The 9,589-nt window shown below is 33.6% G+C and overlaps 5 long non-coding RNA genes across 5 annotated transcripts; 3 read left to right on the top strand and 2 right to left on the bottom strand.

The window, feature by feature from the left end:
- Positions 1–213: 213 nt before the first annotated feature.
- LOC149623590 (uncharacterized) lies at positions 214–1,289 on the top strand. Its single transcript, XR_016374859.1, has 2 exons — positions 214–397; positions 1,070–1,289. It is a non-coding gene; the product is annotated as an uncharacterized LOC149623590 (long non-coding RNA).
- A 741-nt stretch (positions 1,290–2,030) lies between these two features.
- On the top strand, positions 2,031–3,725 carry LOC149623589 (uncharacterized). The gene is made up of 2 exons (XR_016374785.1): positions 2,031–2,335; positions 3,376–3,725. It is a non-coding gene; the product is annotated as an uncharacterized LOC149623589 (long non-coding RNA).
- Positions 3,423–5,054, bottom strand: LOC149623588 (uncharacterized). Its single transcript, XR_016374786.1, has 3 exons — positions 4,807–5,054; positions 4,149–4,464; positions 3,423–3,561 (listed from the first exon to the last, which is right to left on the bottom strand). It is a non-coding gene; the product is annotated as an uncharacterized LOC149623588 (long non-coding RNA).
- Positions 5,055–5,737: 683 nt separating this feature from the next.
- Positions 5,738–7,183, top strand: LOC149623587 (uncharacterized). Its single transcript, XR_016374823.1, has 3 exons — positions 5,738–5,851; positions 6,194–6,509; positions 7,097–7,183. It is a non-coding gene; the product is annotated as an uncharacterized LOC149623587 (long non-coding RNA).
- Positions 6,933–8,455, bottom strand: LOC149623586 (uncharacterized). Its single transcript, XR_016374824.1, has 2 exons — positions 8,326–8,455; positions 6,933–7,282 (listed from the first exon to the last, which is right to left on the bottom strand). It is a non-coding gene; the product is annotated as an uncharacterized LOC149623586 (long non-coding RNA).
- Between the last annotated feature and the right edge of the window lie 1,134 nt (positions 8,456–9,589).

Raw genomic sequence — 9,589 nt, 5'->3', positions numbered from 1 at the left:
AGCACTCGTTTTTTCGACGGTCCATTCCCCTATGGAATTCCCTACCCTCAGACCTCGCCTCCCTAACGTCCCTAACAAAATTTAAATTAGGCCTCAAAAAATTACTTTTCGCACCCTCCTCTTCCTAGCCCCCCATTTCCTCCCTATGGAGCTGTAAGGCTTGTCAAGCCCTAGCTCGTCACCCTCAAACGGAACAAAAAAAAAAAAAAAAAGAGTATCTTATCTTCGTCGCCTTCGTTGAATAACAGAAAATTATGCTCAGATATAGTCCTTGTCACTCGGAGAGGTAAAAAAGTAGGCTTAACTTGATTTTGAAATAAGCGTGTAACAGTAATCACGTGACGGTATACTAAAAGGTATCGCCAGGGCTGGATATAACCTTAAGCTCTTTTCAAAAGTAGATTAAATTTTATCTATCTGATTTTTGGATTCAATTATTCTCTTATTTGCTCGTTTATTTTTTAATTTGTTACCTTATTGTTCTATTTGTTTGTTAATTGTTTTATTGTGGTTTATGTTGTTCTATGCTGTTTTATGCTGTTTTATTGTGTTTTTATGCTGTTTTATGCTGTTTAATGTGTGTTTATGCTGTTTTATTGTGTTTTATGCTGTTTTATTGTGTTTTATGCTGTTTTATTCTGTTTTAAGTGGTTTAATTTGTGTTTATGCTGTTTTATTCTGTTTTAAGTGGTTTAATTTGTGTTTATGCTGTTTTATTGTGTTTTTATGCTGTTTTAAGCTGTTTTATTGTCTGTTTTCGCTGTTTTATAGTGTTTCTATGCTGTTTAAAGTGTGATTATGCTGTTTAATGTGTGTCTATGATGTTTTATTGTGTTTTATACTGTTTATTGGGTTTTTATGCTGTTTTACTGTGGTTTGTTGTTCTATGCTGTTTTATTGTGTTTTATGCTGTTCTATGCTGTTTTATGGTGTTTTATTGTAGTTTCTGTGCGTTCTATTGTAGTTTTTGTGTTTTATTGTAGTTCCTGTGCTAACTAAAACATTCTAAGTATTAATACTAGTGTTTATGTCGATAATGAGTTAAAAATGAACTATTCTAATTTCAAAGAAAAATACAAGCATCTGCCGCATTATGAGCCTATTCACGTCTTCTTCCCAGTGCCAAGCAGAGGGGACGGGATCGACGCCATTCAGAGATAAAAGAGAGCTTCTCATAACACACGCCGCGAGCAAGTTTCAACGAAGTTTACTTTTTGTTTTTATATCTATATACTTTTGTTTATACTACATAAATGTACTATAGAATAAATAAATTGTTCGTCGATTTAATGAATCTCATTTTTTATTCCTTTTCTGTCAATTAAGTTACAGCAGGCATATATAGGATTTTAAAATGCATTAATTAGATTAAAAAGGATTGGGAATATGGGTTAATTATAGGTTCCCGGTAATCACTTTAGCACTGTTAAAAGCAGCGCGTCGAGGGGCTATTCACTAATGAAAATTTTCTTTTATTGGTGATTTTTATTCACGCTTTTAAAAAGGATAGGGATACTTTGGTGATTTGAAACGGATGGGGATTAATGGTTGCGTCTGGATTACAAGTAATCATCGAGGGGCTACTCACTAAAAACTCGTTAGCGATTTTATACGGGATTGTGATTGTGGGAAACTTAGGGGCTACGGGTTGTTATTTTTTTACTAGTTATGAACGGATTATTAAGCATTCACACATTTGCCGCTAGGGGCGCTGTGTACGTAGTTACGTATTTACTGACATCTAAAACATGATAAAATTATGCCCCACATTCGTGAAAGCAATAGATAGTTCGTAAATTGCCGCTAGGGGCGCTGAGTACGTAGTTACGTATTTACTGACATCTAAAACATGATAAAATTCTGCTAGACATTCGTGTAAGCAATAGATAGTTCATAAATTGCCGCTAGGGGCGCTGTATACGTAGTTACGTATTTACTGACATCTAAAACCTGAAAACATTTCCCGCTAGGGGCGCTGTATACGTAGTTACGTATTTACTGACATCTAATACATGAAGAAATTTGCCGCTAGGGGCGCTGTCTATAATATTATATAGGCCTAACGGTGTTTTCTCTAATTTGAATTAGCGCCCACGTCACACTTCGACGAAATTTACTATAAAACTCAGACGCCACTTGTCCAGGTTTCTTTTCTCTCTGCGCCGGCGACCAGTCAACATCGTTCCTAGATCAGCTCCTCGTATTACTGACTTTCGAAGGCAGTATTGGATGGAAAGCCACGTTTTACGCCGATGGTGGGACGTGACTCTAAGCTCTCCGCCATTGAATGTCCATTAGAACGTTGAAATCAACGCGAAAGGTTAAGCCTAGTACGGTATGTGTGAAAGTCTTTCAATAATCCAAAGCCATCCAGCTAGCAATTTATTATTTTATTTAATCCTAGAGTTTAAATTTCTTAGGTAGAATTAATTGTTAGTTAATTATGTTTATTTATTGAAAATTAACCACAATAAGAAAATTCCAGACACGAGGTCAGTTAGACAAGGCTTAATTTAGAACATCTTAAATCAAGTACTTGAGCTCATATTAGGGGAAATTAAATTCCATATCTATTTTAAATAATAAACCTCGACTGTTAGCAAATTAGGTCTCATTTAACAGCGCGAAACTATATTACCTAAAATGAGTAACGTATGGTTTAACGGGGCCAGATTAGGTTGCACTAGGCTAGGCTAAACCTTTTATAAAAAATTTTCCGGGCCTAATCTCTAAGTTTTTACTTTATGCCGTCGTTTTAATTTAAATTAACGAGGGTATTTTAGAATTATTACGCGTAAATTATAGATTTGAGATTCTAAAATTTCATTCGAGGCAGTATTTAATTTTTTTAGATAATGAACTACGGTCTATTTAATAAATTAAATGGTTTAAATTAATTAGGGTTAACTGTTAATAAGTTTTCATTAATTATGGAGATTAAGTCAAATTAATAATTTTAAAGTGAGGCACGAACGCGAAGTTAAGGCTAGAGATTTTTAATTTATATTTACGTAGTTTTTTTCTTAAATTATTTTAATCTATGGTATTTCCGTGAGTTATTATTTTGTTGGGACCTTGAGTAGCCGTTTAATTCTGATATGGAAATTTCTTAATATTTAATGCAATTCTTACATTATATTTATGGGAATATTTTACTTGGTTTTTCTCTTAAATTATTATTTTGCTAGGACCTTAAAGTAGCCCTTGAATTCTGATTTGGCTTAATATTTAGTGTGATTTTTAAATTTTGATTTTGGGAATATTATTCAAAGTTTTTCTTCACTAATTTACGGAAACAAATCCATAGATTAAAATTTTTTGTTAGGCCCCTCTAATTCTTATTAATATTTGTTATTAATATATATTCATTTTTAGACGCCATGACGTTCTTGGATATTCTGTTGCTGGTCATTCGGAGAAGTTTCCTAGCTGATGATTTCAACCTTTGTTAGAGACGCTCATTCCAGATGACATCTTCCTTGGATTTGCGATACAAGATGTTTTCAACCTGTGGTGGCCTTGCAATCATTCTCTACAAAGATACGATGATCATCACCGAATCTAGAAAATTCAAATTTTTATTAGAATTATATTTGCAACTACTTAATTTCTTTTTACACGTTCAAACTTCAATTTACGGGACACTTCATATTATTTTTTGTTGAAAATTTTTGTAAACACCTTATTTTTTTACTTTTTGTTCAATAAATTACGCCTTAAACCACTTTTTTTGTTTTCTTAAAAATTATTTGATTAAGAGGGAAGGTTTGAATTTTTTAGCTCTAAACAGATAGCCTATTTTTTGAGGACCCTCTTTTAGGCATATTTTAGCTTATATATCAAAAAATAGAATGATCAAATTGTTTTAGAAAAAATTAGCCTAAAACCAGCTTAAATTGTTTAAAAAAGTTAAAAAAAGCCTAAAAAAGGGTCCAAAAATACTACCCTAAGTCCAGACCCTAAAAAATTCAAGCCATCCCCAATATCGAAACTTTTTTAAGAAAACTAAGAACGTGAGCCACGGCAAAAAAATTTTATTGAGAAAAAAACAATTGAGGTGTTTACAAAAATTTTCTACAAAAAAATATTTAAAGCGTTCCATAAATTAAAATTTGACCGCGAAAAATTAAATGGGGTAGGCTAGTTACCGATTAAATTTAAGAAAAAAATTGAGTTAATTGGCGGAAAAACTTCAAGTCCAATCTCAGTTTGAAGGCCTCGTGTTTCGCAAATCCAAGAAAGATGTCATCTGGATTGAGGGTCCTTAACATCGGATGACTTATTTCGCAAGTCCAAGAAAGATGTCATCTGGATTGAGGGTCCTTAACATCGGATGACGTGTTTCGCAAATCCAAGAAAGATGGCATCTGTATTGAGGGTCCTTAACATCGGATGAACTTCCAAGTCTACTTGGAAACGTCTCTGAATGACCAGCAACAGCTTATCCAAGAAAATAATTCTCGTCTAAAAATAAAATAAATTCATTACAAATATTACGGCAATGCCTAATTTTAAAATAAGTGCTACTTTAAGCCTAACAAAATAATAATTTACCGACATAATCCCATGTATTTAAATTATTAGCGAAATAATGGCGATATATCGCTAAGAATTGTTTTTTAATAATCTATGTTAAATTTCTTAAGCCTTGTTCAAATGTCTTGACCTCGTGGTCGTGGTTTATTTTATTTTAATTCAAAATTATTATTTAATAGACTGAATTTACGTAAATAATAATAATTAACTGCCCGTTTCATTAAAACTACTTTATTTATTAAAACAATAAGCTATTTAAAAAAGGCTTACATTTGCTGCGCATTAACAAGTTTGTTCATTCCAAAATGGCCTCGCTGAATCGATTCCAAAAGAACATTCAATGGCGGAAAAGAGCTCTAGATTCTGGATTTATTCCTTGACGGCGAAAAGAAAAATGGCTGATCGTCGGCGAAAGGTCTGATTTCCAAGAGTTGAACAGGAAACGATCTTGACTCCACGATTCCAATCGAAGAAAGAAATTACGGCCGGTTACTCAAGAACAAAGTTCTCTCCCGCAAGATTTACGCCCTCAAGACGTTAAAAGCAGACGACACTAATTGGAGTAATACTGTTTTTCCGTTGGCCTATTCCACGGAGTAATTTTTTGGAGCGAGAAGGAAACTTAACTTAAAATTCCATCTCCTACAATAATGCTCCATACCTTCCATTGTCCTTTTCCATGGAGTAGTTTTTATGGAGCGAAAATGAACGTTTCCCTAAAATTTGGTGTCTCCCACAATATTGCTCCATGCCTTCCATTGCCCTTTTCCATGGAGTAATTTTCGCTCCAAGGTAATTACTCCATGGAAAAAGGACAATGGAAGGTATGGAGCAATATTGTGGGAGACACCAAATTTTAGGGAAATGTTCATTTTCGCTCCATAAAAATTACTCCCTGGAAAAGGACAATGGAAGGTATGGAGCATTATTGTAGGAGACACCAGATTTTATGGAATTTTAAGGAAAGTTTCCTTCTCGCTCCAAAAAAATTACTCCGTGGAATAGGCCAACGGAAAAACAGTATTACTCCAATTAGTGTCGTCTGCTTTTAACGTCTTGAGGACGTAAATCTTGCGGGAGAGAAATTTGTTCTTGAGTAACCGGCAGAAATTTCTTTCTTCGATTGGAATCGTGGAGTCAAGATCGTTTCCTGCTCAACTCTTGGAAATCAGGCCTTTCGCCGACGATCAGCCATTTTTCTTCCGTCAAGGAATAAATCCAGAATCTAGAGCTCTTTTCCGCCCTTGAATGTTCTTTTGGAATCGATTCAGCGAGGCCATGTTGGAATGAACAAACTTGTTAATGCGCAGCAAATGTAAGCCTTTTTTAAATAGCTTATTGTTTTAATATATAAAGTAGTTTTAATGAAACGGGCAGTTAATTATTATTATTTACGTAAATTCAGTCTATTAAATAATAATTTTGAATTAAAATAAAATAAACCACGACCACGAGGTCAAGACATTTGAACAAGGCTTAAGAAATTTAACATAGATTATTGAAAAAAAATTCTTAGCGATATATCGCCATTATTTCGCTAATAATTTAAATACATGGGATTATGTCGGTAAATTATTATTTTGTTAGGCTTAAAGTAGCACTTATTTTAAAATTAGGCATTGCCGTAATATTTGTAATTAATTTATTTTATTTTTAGACGAGAATTATTTTCTTGGATAAGCTGTTGCTGGTCATTCAGAGACGTTTCCAAGTAGACTTGGAAGTTCATCCGATGTTAAGGACCCTCAATACAGATGCCATCTTTCTTGGATTTGCGAAACAAGTCATCCGATGTTAAGGACCCTCAATCCAGATGACATCTTTCTTGGACTTGCGAAATAAGTCATCCGATGTTAAGGACCCTCAATCCAGATGACATCTTTCTTGGATTTGCGAAACACGAGGCCTTCAAACTGAGATTGGACTTGAAGTTTTTCCGCCAATTAACTCAATTTTTTTCTTAAATTTAATCGGTAACTAGCCTACCCCATTTAATTTTTCGCGGTCAAATTTTAATTTATGGAACACTTTAAATATTTTTCTGTAGAAAATTTTTGTAAACACCTCAATTGTTTTTTTCTCAATAAAAATTTTTTGCCTTGCCTCACGTTCTTTGTTTTCTTAAAAAAGTTTCAATATTGGGGATGGCTTGAATTTTTTAGGGTCTGGACTTAGGGTAGTATTTTTGGACCCTTTTTTAGGCTTTTTTTTACTTTTTTAAACAATTTAAGCTGGTTTTAGGCTAATTTTTTCTAAAACAATTTGATCGTTCTATTTTTTGATATATAAGCTAAAATATGCCTAAAAGAGGGTCCTCAAAAAATAGGCTATCTGTTTAGAGCTAAAAAATTCAAACCTTCCCTCTTAATCAAATAATTTTTAAGAAAACAAAAAAAGTGGTTTAAGGCGTAATTTATTGAACAAAAAGTAAAAAAATAAGGTGTTTACAAAAATTTTCAACAAAAAATAATATGAAGTGTCCCGTAAATTGAAGTTTGAACGTGTAAAAAGAAATTAAGTAGTTGCAAATATAATTCTAATAAAAATTTGAATTTTCTAGATTCGGTGATGATCATCGTATCTTTGTAGAGAATGATTGCAAGGCCACCACAGGTTGAAAACATCTTGTATCGCAAATCCAAGGAAGATGTCATCTGGAATGAGCGTCTCTAACAAAGGTTGAAATCATCAGCTAGGAAACTTCTCCGAATGACCAGCAACAGAATATCCAAGAACGTCATGGCGTCTAAAAATGAATATATATTAATAACAAATATTAATAAGAATTAGAGGGGCCTAACAAAAAATTTTAATCTATGGATTTGTTTCCGTAAATTATTGAAGAAAAACTTTGAATAATATTCCCAAAATCAAAATTTAAAAATCACACTAAATATTAAGCCAAATCAGAATTCAAGGGCTACTTTAAGGTCCTAGCAAAATAATAATTTAAGAGAAAAACCAAGTAAAATATTCCCATAAATATAATGTAAGAATTGCATTAAATATTAAGAAATTTCCATATCAGAATTAAACGGCTACTCAAGGTCCCAACAAAATAATAACTCACGGAAATACCATAGATTAAAATAATTTAAGAAAAAAACTACGTAAATATAAATTAAAAATCTCTAGCCTTAACTTCGCGTTCGTGCCTCATTTTAAAATTATTAAATTGACTTAATCTCCATAATTAATGAAAACTTATTAACAGTTAACCCTAATTAATTTAAACCATTTAATTTATTAAATAGACCGTAGTTCATTATCTAAAAAAATTAAATACTGCCTCGAATGAAATTTTAGAATCTCAAATCTATTATTTACGCGTAATAATTCTAAAATACCCTCGTTAATTTAAATTAAAACGACGGCATAAAGTAAAAACTTAGAGATTAGGCCCGGAAAAAGTTTTATAAAAGGTTTAGCCTGGCCTAGTGCAACCTAATCTGGCCCCGTTAAACCATACGTTACTCATTTTAGGTAATATAGTTTCGCGCTGTTAAATGAGACCTAATTTGCTAACAGTCGAGGTTTATTATTTAAAATAGATATGGAATTTAATTTCCCCTAATATGAGCTCAAGTACTTGATTTAAGATGTTCTAAATTAAGCCTTGTCTAACTGACCTCGTGTCTGGAATTTTCTTCTTATTGTAGTTAATTTTCAATAAATAAACATAATTAACTAACAATTAATTCTACCTAAGAAATTTAAACTCTAGGATTAAATAAAATAATAAATTGCTAGCTGGATGGCTTTGGATTATTGAAAGACTTTCACACATACCGTACTAGGCTTAACCTTTCGCGTTGATTTCAACGTTCTAATGGACATTCAATGGCGGAGAGCTTAGAGTCACGTCCCACCATCGGCGTAAAACGTGGCTTTCCATCCAATACTGCCTTCGAAAGTCAGTAATACGGGGAGCTGATCTAGGAACGATGTTGATTGGTCGCCGGCGCAGAGAGAAAAGAAACCTGGACAAGTGGCGTCTGAGTTTTATAGTAAATTTCGTCGAAGTGTGACGTGGGCGCTAATTCAAATTAGAGAAAACACCGTTAGGCCTATATAATATTATAGACAGCGCCCCTAGCGGCAAATTTCTTCATGTATTAGATGTCAGTAAATACGTAACTACGTATACAGCGCCCCTATCGGGAAATATTTTCATGTTTTAGATGTCAGTAAATACGTAACTACGTATACAGCGCCCCTAGCGGCAATTTATGAACTATCTATTGCTTACACGAATGTCTAGCAGAATTTTATCATGTTTTAGATGTCAGTAAATACGTAACTAGGTATACAGCGCCCCTAGCGGCAATTTATGAACTATCTATTGCTTACACGAATGTCTAGCAGAATTTTATCATGTTTTAGATGTCAGTAAATACGTAACTAGGTACACAGCGCCCCTAGCGGCAATTTATGAACTATCTATTGCTTACACGAATGTCTGGCAGATTTTATAATGTTTTAGATGTCAGTAAATACGTAACTAGGTACACAGCGCCCCTAGCGGGAATTTACGAACTATCTATTGCTTACACGAATGTCTGGCAGAATTTTATCATGTTTTAGATGTCAGTAAATACGTAACTAGGTACACAGCGCCCCTAGCGGGAATTTATGAACTATCTATTGTTTACACGAATGTCTGGCAGAATTTTATCATGTTTTAGATGTCAGTAAATACGTAACTACGTACACAGCGCCCCTAGCGGCAAATGTGTGAATGCTTAATAATCCGTTCATAACTAGTAAAATAATAACAACCCGTAGCCCCTAAGTTACCCACAATCCCAATCCCGTTCAAAATCGTTAACGAGTTTTTAGTGAGTAGCCCCTCGATGATTACTCGTAATCCAGACGCAACCATTAGTCCCCATCCATTTTAAATCACCAATGAATCCCTATCCTTTTTAAAAGCGTGAATAAAAATCACCAATAAAAGAAAATTTTCATTAGTGAATAGCCCCTCGACGCGCTGCTTTTAACAGTGCTAAAGTGATTACCGGGAACCTATAATTAACCCATATTCCCAATCCTT

Source organism: Phalangium opilio, unplaced genomic scaffold (assembly GCF_054372755.1).
Source record: "Phalangium opilio isolate 3A_F unplaced genomic scaffold, DU_Popi_V2 ptg000113l_1, whole genome shotgun sequence".
NCBI lineage: Eukaryota > Metazoa > Arthropoda > Arachnida > Opiliones > Phalangiidae > Phalangium > Phalangium opilio.
The sequence above is the reverse complement of the archived record's forward strand: the minus strand, read 5'-3'. Positions and strand labels throughout refer to the sequence as shown.